Source organism: Tupaia chinensis, unplaced genomic scaffold, assembly GCF_000334495.1.
Source record: "Tupaia chinensis unplaced genomic scaffold, TupChi_1.0 Scaffold000066_1, whole genome shotgun sequence".
In the NCBI taxonomy this organism is placed as follows: Eukaryota; Metazoa; Chordata; class Mammalia; order Scandentia; family Tupaiidae; genus Tupaia; species Tupaia belangeri.
Genome location: NW_006159525.1, coordinates 659,187 through 667,763, shown reverse-complemented (window position 1 = coordinate 667,763; position 8,577 = coordinate 659,187). Strand labels below are relative to the sequence as shown.

The 8,577-nt window shown below is 52.0% G+C and overlaps 1 long non-coding RNA gene across 1 annotated transcript in view; it reads left to right on the top strand.

Moving 5' to 3' along the window:
- LOC102487331 (uncharacterized) overlaps nucleotides 1-8,393 on the top strand; it is an 11,192-nt gene extending 2,799 nt beyond the window's left edge. Inside the window, exon 4 of the long non-coding RNA XR_333548.3 lies at nucleotides 8,226-8,393. This is a non-coding gene — a long non-coding RNA (uncharacterized LOC102487331). The remainder of the gene's footprint in view (nucleotides 1-8,225) is intronic.
- Nucleotides 8,394-8,577: the final 184 nt, after the last annotated feature.

Sequence of the window (8,577 nt, the reverse complement as noted above, 5' to 3'; positions counted from 1 at the left end):
GCACGCACGCACACGTGCCAGGCGTGAGTTTTAAGCCACCGGGTCCGGGATGCGAACCGCAGTCGACTACGTGGGAGTCCAGTGACATAGCCATTATGCTAACTGCTGGTTCCCAGATGGTCACCATTCTTGTCCCTGAGCTCCCACCTGGTTTCCCAGATTGGAGTCAGCTTCTTTTTATCTACGGGTCAAGAAGATGCCCAGTGCTGTCTTTAACTTCGTAGGAGATGCCTTATTCTGAAAGGGAGGGCCCTTTGTCAGTGCAGACATTAGACCCTGCGTTGCCCACATCCGTTCTGCACTGTCGTTTAACTCGACTATGAAACACTGGTCAGAGTGTCCCCTCCCCCGCCATTACAGTCACAGTGGGCACAGGTGTGGAGTCTGGGCTCTGGATTTCCCTGCCCTGAGGCAGACAAGTGCGGGGCTGAAGTTGGGGGTGGTGGGTGTGCAGAGCCCTCCCAGTGCAAGGCGGGGCACTGCCGGGCGTGTACCCACCCTGGGCCACCTGGGCCTCGCTGGCCGTCATCTCCCCTCAATGCCACCCCGCCTTTCTAGATGGCAGCCTGAAAGCTGTCCGATAGCCTCTTCTCTGACTCGGGGTCTCTGCACACGCAGTGTGTCCTGCCTGGGCCTCTGCACACACAGCCTGTCCTGGCCCGTGCCTGTCTGAAAGGTGTGTGACCCTCAGGGCTGCACCGACAGGAAACATTCGGGAGCACGTGAGCCAGGCAGGGGTTGGCATTTCTCTCTGAGGTAGAAGGCCCGATGGCTCTGCAGCTCTGGGTTACCAGCCAAGGTCTTCTCCATACCCACGAGCATGACCTCGCCCTGCCTGTGTGCTGCAAGACACCCACTGCGGCTCCGGGCACCACGGTTCTGACCCAGGCAGTAAGGGGAAGGTGAAGCACACAGCACCAGGAACACGGGAGATTGCATGCACGTCCACCCAGTCATGGCTGCCGCGTCTCATTGGCCAGAACTGTGTCACATGGCCACCCTCTCTGCGGGGCGCCAGGACATGTCCTGTTTGGACTAGGCCTTCCTTCCCTGTCCCAGATACTGCTTTGTTAACCAGGGGACCGCCTCCATTTCTTAGGTCAGCCACAACAAATCCCCTCAGTCTGGATGTCTTCAAACAGAAATGGATCCTCTCATGGTTCTTTGGCCAGAAGTCCCAAATCCAAGCCTTGGCAAAGCCATGAGGGTGCAGGGCGGAGTCTGTGCTGGCCCTGCCTCCTGGGGGCCTGCCCTGACTTGTGGCCGCATCCCTCCAGTCTGCCCCGTTGTCATGTGCACTCCTCCCCGCAGTGTCTGTCTCGTCTCTGTGAGGACCCCACGGTGGGACGCAGGGCTGCCCTGCTGCAGTATGGTCTGAGGCAGTCACTTCTGCAGTGGCCCTGTCTCCAGGCAGTCAGTCTGAGGCTCCCGGGTGGACGCGATCTCGGGGACCACCCAGCCAGGTGCAGGGGCTGAGGCTGTTGGTCAGGGATTAGCTGCTCCTCACAAGGTTTTGGCCCCTCTGCCCCTTTCCCTGGCATTTTGAAACCGAAATCGCTGCCCTGGTACGAGCCAGCAGAGCGTCCTGCCCTTGCTGGTGGGCGTGTGCCGCCCTCAGCTGCCTGGTCCTCGGCTGCATTGTGGGCTGCACTGTGCCTGCCTGCCGGGCCGTCCGAGTCTGTCATGTGTTAGAAGGCAGGAGTGCTGACCGTAGGTGTTGCTTGCCTCTGATTTCAGTAACAGAAAAGCTGGACTCTGGATCTGGCTGAAGGGTGGGGGCTGCATTTTCTTACCCACCAGAAAGTCTAGAGATAGGTCAGCTCTGGGGCCAGGGGCCAGGGCTTTGGGCTTGCTCACTTCCTTCCCATGGATGAGCGTTAGCCTGCAGAGCCATGGTAGCCTCTGCTCTGACAAACATTTTCCCAAATGTGGTATTTCTGGACTTCCACATAGTCGACCGCAGTTCGCGTCCCAGACCCGGTGGCTTAAAACTCACGCCAGGCACGTGTGCGTGCGTGCCCAAGATCCCGAGAGGAGAATGGAAGAGAAAGGATTGCGGCGTGACCATCCCCCCGGGGGGTGATTTCTTGCTTTCTGTCTCTCTGTCTCTCTCTGTCTGTCTGGCGAGTGCACGCACCCTATAGAGAAAACAAACAAACAAATAAAACCAACCTCTCCAAATGTGGTATTTCCCAGACTCCCCCTGTGGTATCAGGATGGAGCCTGTGCCTGTTCATCAGCCAGCCACTGGCGGGGGCCGGGGGTGGTGGGGATCCCACCAAGACCCTCTACTATGCGAGAGAAGATGCCCTTGCTTGCCAGGCCAGCTCTGCCCGGGGTGGCCCCATGACCGTGTGGTGGCCTTGGAACTGCCAAAGGCCCGTGTTATGCCCCAGAGGCACCTCGCGGGATTGTGAGAACCAGAGGTGGCACGTTCCCCTCTGGCCTGGGCCAGCGTCTCCTCGTGACCATGCCTCTGTGCTCGCACTCATGGAGGCCATCCGGGGCATGGCTCAGGGCTCTTCCCTGGCAGGCACTGGCCTCCTCTGTTGGAAAGTGGCATGCTCCTGTGTCTGCTGTGCCAGCCTGGCAGCCGCTCCGGGTCAGAGCCGTGGGTGGACAGCCCAGCCGTGGGTCAGTATGCATGCGCGTCAGGGCGGTGCTCCTGAGCCCAGCGTTTAAGCTCTGGTGGTGGCTAAAGAAGTGGGGGAGGGACTGGAGGTGACAGGTGACCTTCGCAAGCCAAGAAACCACAGGGCAGGGTCAGTCTCATTCCCGCAGGAATTCGCAGGCAGTTGGCGTGCTCCCCCCTCCAGCCCAAGGTCAGGGTGAACACACACTCTCTGGGAACACCTGCCCGCTGGCCTGCTACCCCCTCTGAACCTGCAGCAGGCGTGAGCTGCTGGTCTGGAGGGCAGCCCAGGTGGGCCTGCCCTGCCCTTGTCTAGGATGACCGCCTCATTCATCTGGGCCCTCCTAGTTTTGTGATGAAAGATTCAAAAATCAGGGGAAAATGATCCTAATTAATAGTGGTAGGGAAATTTACCAAGTACTCGCTGTGTGCAAGGGCTGAGTGTGCTGTCGCACTTGCTCATGACAGGAATGTCCACAGAGCTGCGAGGGCCTGTGACCTCCCGTTTTATAGGTGCCGTGCTCCAGCCCAGGGAAGGGCAGGTCAGTGCTCGGAGCCGCGCAGCGGGCCGTGGGGTCGGGGTCTGAACGCGGGTCTTGCTGGTTACCAGGCTGGAGCTCAAGCCTGAAAGCCCACGGCCGTCCCTTCTCTGTCCCCTCGGAGTTGCCACACAGTAGCATTTTCGTGGTTAAAAACCAGGCTAGTTCTCCCTATTGGCACCCCTCAGCTCAGCCATAAGGTAAGTAACAACAATGTGCATTTTTTTGGAGACATAGCAGTTTTTAAAGTGTTATTTATACGAGAAAAGGACTGGAAATGATGAGATGTCCACTGAGACAGACAAGCTGAGTAAAGGACGGCAAATCCAAACAGTTGAGCACTGCGTAGTTCTAAGTGATGAGTGGCTCTCCATGCTGATCCCGAGTGGCTTCCAGGGTCGTCAGTGCGGAACCCACAGCCTACGCTGAACTGTGATAGCGCCCTGCCCTTTGTGCAGAGGGCACAGCGACTGTCTCCACGCACGTCCTTACTTAGTTTGTTACAATAAGAGCATGAAAAGGTAAACCAAAAGCTGCTTAATGTGGGTTCCTTGATGGGGAAGGAGAGACAGACGTGAAATTGTGAGAATGTATCTTATTTTATAGATTTGACTTTGGAAACTTGTACATCTTTTACATAATTAAAAATAAAGGTTAAAAAAATAGCAACCCTTAAAAATCGAAAACCAGCAGTAATAAATTTGAATTTAAGTGTGTATCAAATTGAGGTCCAGCCCTCACTCCCCCACACAGTTATTTCAAAATGACTTTAAACACAGTATTTGGACTCTGTATCTCTAGTGGAATAATACCGTAAGGATAAAGGGAACTTTTTTTTTTTTTTTTAAAAAGAGATTTTTGCTATAGGGCACATGAACTTGCTGGAGAGACAGACAGAAGCAGAAAGCGAGAAATCACCCTCCAGGGGGAATGGCCATGCTGCAATCTCTTCTCTATTCTCCTCTCAGGATTTTAGGCATGCATGCACACATGCCTGGTGTGAATTTTAAGCTGCCGTGTCTAGGACTTGAACCATAGTGGACTACGTGGGAGTCCAGTGACATAACCATTAAGCCATCTGTTGTTCCCAAGATAAGGGGATCTTAATGTGTATTTGAAAGTCTAATTTTTAGTAATAAATTGGCATTTTTATTGTGAAGCTGTTATGTGATAATGTAGGTTAAAGCAAATGAAAATTATGTTCATATCTTTTGGACCCCAAATTTTCAATGTGACAGTAAAGTGATATGTGTATAAAACCCAAATAAGTTAAATAGAAATTGTAATCTTAAACTTTGAATGAAACGTATCAGTATGAATGCGTGAGTTATTTCCTTCCTAGAAATAAAACAAAAACGCCTGCCTGCTTCTTAACTTTGTCGACGGAAAAGTCCTGGAAATATTGACTAACTTGTCATCATGGCAGTACTCAGTAGCACTGAGTACTTTGAATGTTCACACTGTGATCTCTAAATACTATTTGGTGCTAAAAAGAACTACAGGTCTTCAGAGGAACTGCGGATTCCAGATCTAGGGCAGGACACATACAAGTTGAACGTGGGAGTTTTTATTTTGCCAGAAAGCAGGAAAGTTGCCTGTGATGAATAAGATCGCTTGGAAGGCTATAGAAATCAATACAGTAGGGGCTCCACTGGCTGAAGGCAGTCAACTGGGGTAACAAGAAGAGTAATGGCTGCAGCTGATTGAAACAAATCGATAGGGTCAAAGCGGTGCTCAAGAAATAAGCTGGTTGGTTGCCCTTGGAGACCGACAGAGCCCCAGCTCACTCTGATAACTGACAGAGGAGGAGAAATAGGCGTTGAGTTGCACTCCGTGCTGGCTGTATCCCTGGTGAGAAGTGGGCGAAGGAAAGTTCCTCCCGGCAGAGTCTGAGTTAACAAATGAGGAAGGGATGGTTGAATTTGAACCTTGCTGTCTTGCTGTTCCTAATGAGACGACACGTCTGGGCCACCGTTCTCATTGTCACAGCCCTCGGGAATAAGGTTAATGGGAAGCCGTGTGTGGAACCAACCAGGTTGACCGCGCTCAAACTCACCGAGCAGTCTTGGCGTCACTGAGATGGAGGCGTTGGAGTCTGCACCTCCTGAAGCGCAATAGCACTGTGTTCCTGCCAGAAGGTGAACTTGAATAACTCCTGCCCCTAGCGGTAGGGGCCAGGTCTGGAGTGTGGAACTTGCTGCAGGACAAATAACCTGGCTCCTTCAACACACATGTGAGGGGCCTTTGAGAAGTTCATGGACACATGGAGTTAACATATGAGGTTTTCTTTTTTTTTTTTAATACAAAAATTGAAATCCATGCATAGTTTTTCATAATGAGGATTTTCCATGCCCTTTTTGAAGTCCTCCCTCTTACATAGCAAAGAAACGAAAAGTCAGGTAGGGGTGGGGAGATGGGGAGATCTCAGAACTAAATGTGGGACGTTAATCACACACTTCATGTTACAGCCTGGTCCAAGCACTGAGCTGCGAAAACAAACTTTTAGACAATTAGGGAAGTATTCCTCTGCCTGGATGTTAAGTGATATTCTTGCCAGTTTTGCTAGGTATGATAGCAGCATTGTAGTTGTATAAAAAAGGTCGGACCAGCCTTTGGCTTGGTGGTTAAGGTTGCTGGATCCCATGTGGCTGACTGTGTGGTTTAAGCCCCAGACTTGACAGCTTGAAAAACATGCCAAGTACGTGTGGGTGTGTGCCCAAAATCCAGAGGGGAGAACGGAAAAGGGTTGTGGCACGGCCATCCGCCATGGGGCGAGGTGTGCTTTCTCACTCTCCTTCTCTGTCTTCAGGGACCATGTGTGTCCTACACCAAACTAAAAGCCTTCATTGATAGAGATGTAATGTAACAGTACTGATGGGTAAGATAATGCATCCGGGATTTGCTTTAGAACAATTCAGAAAAAAGAGGAGGAGTGGCAGGGGATAGGTAAAAGAGATTGGAAAAATACTGGGAAGCACTAAGGCTAGGTAATGGATGCGTAGAGACACATATTGCTGTCTCAACTTTGGTGTGTGCACAATCATTTCCGTAATAAAATAACAAGATGCTGCTTTTATCATTTAAAAAAGTGGTTCCTTTTTATATCTCTTTGATTAGGTTCTGGTGCAGGGAAGTTTGGTTTGCTTTGTACCAAGTCCTGGCTCAGACCTCACCTCGTTGGTGAAGACATCCCTGACCTCCTGACCCTGTGGTGGTCCCGGAACGTTCTAGTCCTCGTGTCATTCTGGCATGTGTCCAGTATGATTTCGTGCCACCTGCTGGCTTGTCACGGCTCGACGGCGCGGGTTGCTGCTGCTTGCCGCTTTTATGATGTCAGGGAGATTACTCCGCCTCGGTGGTCTCTCTGCAGAAGGACCTAGTCGGTGGTTGCTGTGCAGGGGTGCTGAGAGCTTGGCTGGTGTTGTCCCCTCAAAAGGTCAGGGCTGACTTTCCAGGTTGAGTTGTGTCCTACAAATCCATAGGTTGAATCCCTAACCCCTAGTGGCTGGAGTATGGTCTTACTGGGGAAGAGGCTCGCCGCAGGTGTAATTAGTTCAGATGAGGCCATCCCGGAGGAGAAGGTCCCTGATCCACGTGACTAGTGTCTGTTTAAATGTGAGAAATTTGGACACAGACGCACATGGGAGAGTGCTGCGGGAACACGAAGGTGGCATCTCCAAGGCCAATGAGAGGCCTCAAATAGATCTCTCCCCATGGCCATGGCGGGGGCCACTGACTGCTGCCGTGGTTTTGCCTCGGGCTTCCCTGAGCTCTGCTGTTTGAGCCCCCGGTTTGTGTGCTCTGGGACAGCAGCTTTGGCAAACCAGCACAGTTGGGGTTCCCGCCTTTGTGTCCCCCTCATCACCTGCTTAGCACCTTTTTCAGGCCTTGGGGAGGCAGCAAGCTGCTGTTAGGGGTACTGATGTTGACAGCAAGGAAGAGCCTCAAAGCCGGGCCAGTGCCCCTCTTCAGAATCCTGTGGGGTCTTGCACCAGCTCCCTCCTTCTTTCTCTGACAGTGCTCCATTAGATCGGGTCCCTCCTACCACACTCGTGTGTGTGCACATGCTTACACACATGTGCGTGCACACACACGCATGCCTGGTTTGGCACCTACTCTTCTAGAAGAGCAGTATTTAGCTATTTGCCAGGGTGTCCTTTATAAAGGAAAGGCCATTAGGCCTTTAGGTAAAGAACTGATGGATGAACCAGGTGCTTAAAGCACCGTCAGCCCAGCTGCACAGATGTCTGGGAAGTCAGGTCCATGGGACTTAACCCTGAGGCAAGCAAGGAACTTTTGGGCTCCAGAAATGGATATTCCAAAAGCTGGGGGTTGGGCGGGTAGAGATGGAGGTTGGCCTCCCTGTAGGCCATCCTGGGGGCTCCAGGTGTCTGGAGTTCCTCTGTGCATTGTGTCTCCATCGTGGCCAGCCCTGCAGGACCGCTGAGCCTGTAGGTTCTTGTGCTTTTGCAGCAGCAGCAGTTTGAGGAAGCTCTGCCTCTTGGGCTCATTCTAACTTGTAGCTTCTCTGACTCGTGGAGTGGTCCAAGCGGTAACTGAAGGAGCCACACTTAGCCACAGCCAAAGCCCCGCCCCCGGGTGAAGTGACACAGGTAGGCACAGGTGTCTTCAGTGTCGGGGGCATGCTTTTAGCCAACAGCCACAACCCATCCCTGAAAGTTTTGGCAGACCAGTTTGCGCTACCTTGAAGAACTAGAGATTTCTTGTAACTATGGGAACGAAATCTAGGCATTAAGGAGCCAGAGAGAAAACTGCTATTGTTGCCTTGACAACAGCTAAACCCCAAGTCTTTGTTGTTAGGAGCGGAGATAATGCACTTCCCATCTTTGAAATTAATTTCCTTGTGAATGTTGAAGTGGGCTTGGGCAGCGCTCAGAAGCAGATGATGCATGAAAGCCTTTATTGGGGGTAGGGGTCTACCGGGCTGAGTGAGAGTGCCAGATTCTGCTTCCCAAACGGCTAGACGTTCCTAAGGGTCTGCACCGAGCCTGACACTCATGTCCTAAGGAGGCCCTTGCTTCATGACTCCGCAGGTCCGTGAAGCCCGTGCCCTCCCCCCTGTTCTGCAGACGTCTCTTCTGAGCTCATCTTGAAGATGCAGCGGTGTGAAGGGAGCTGAAATCCGCTGGGACAGATATTCATATCCCCTCTCCCCTCCAAGTCCCTGGCCCTCAGTGTTTATAACAAAGGGTGTAAAAGGGCAGGGTCCAGCAGGTGGCATGGTGGTTAAGGTGCTGGACACTCCCACATGGCCAGCTACGGTTCGAGTCCTGGACCTGGCAGCTTGTTTTCTCACGTTCCCCCACTTGATCAAATTAAAATTAATGAATAAATAAAGTTAAATGATTCTTTTTTTTTTTTTTTTTTTTTTTCTAGTGCAATTTG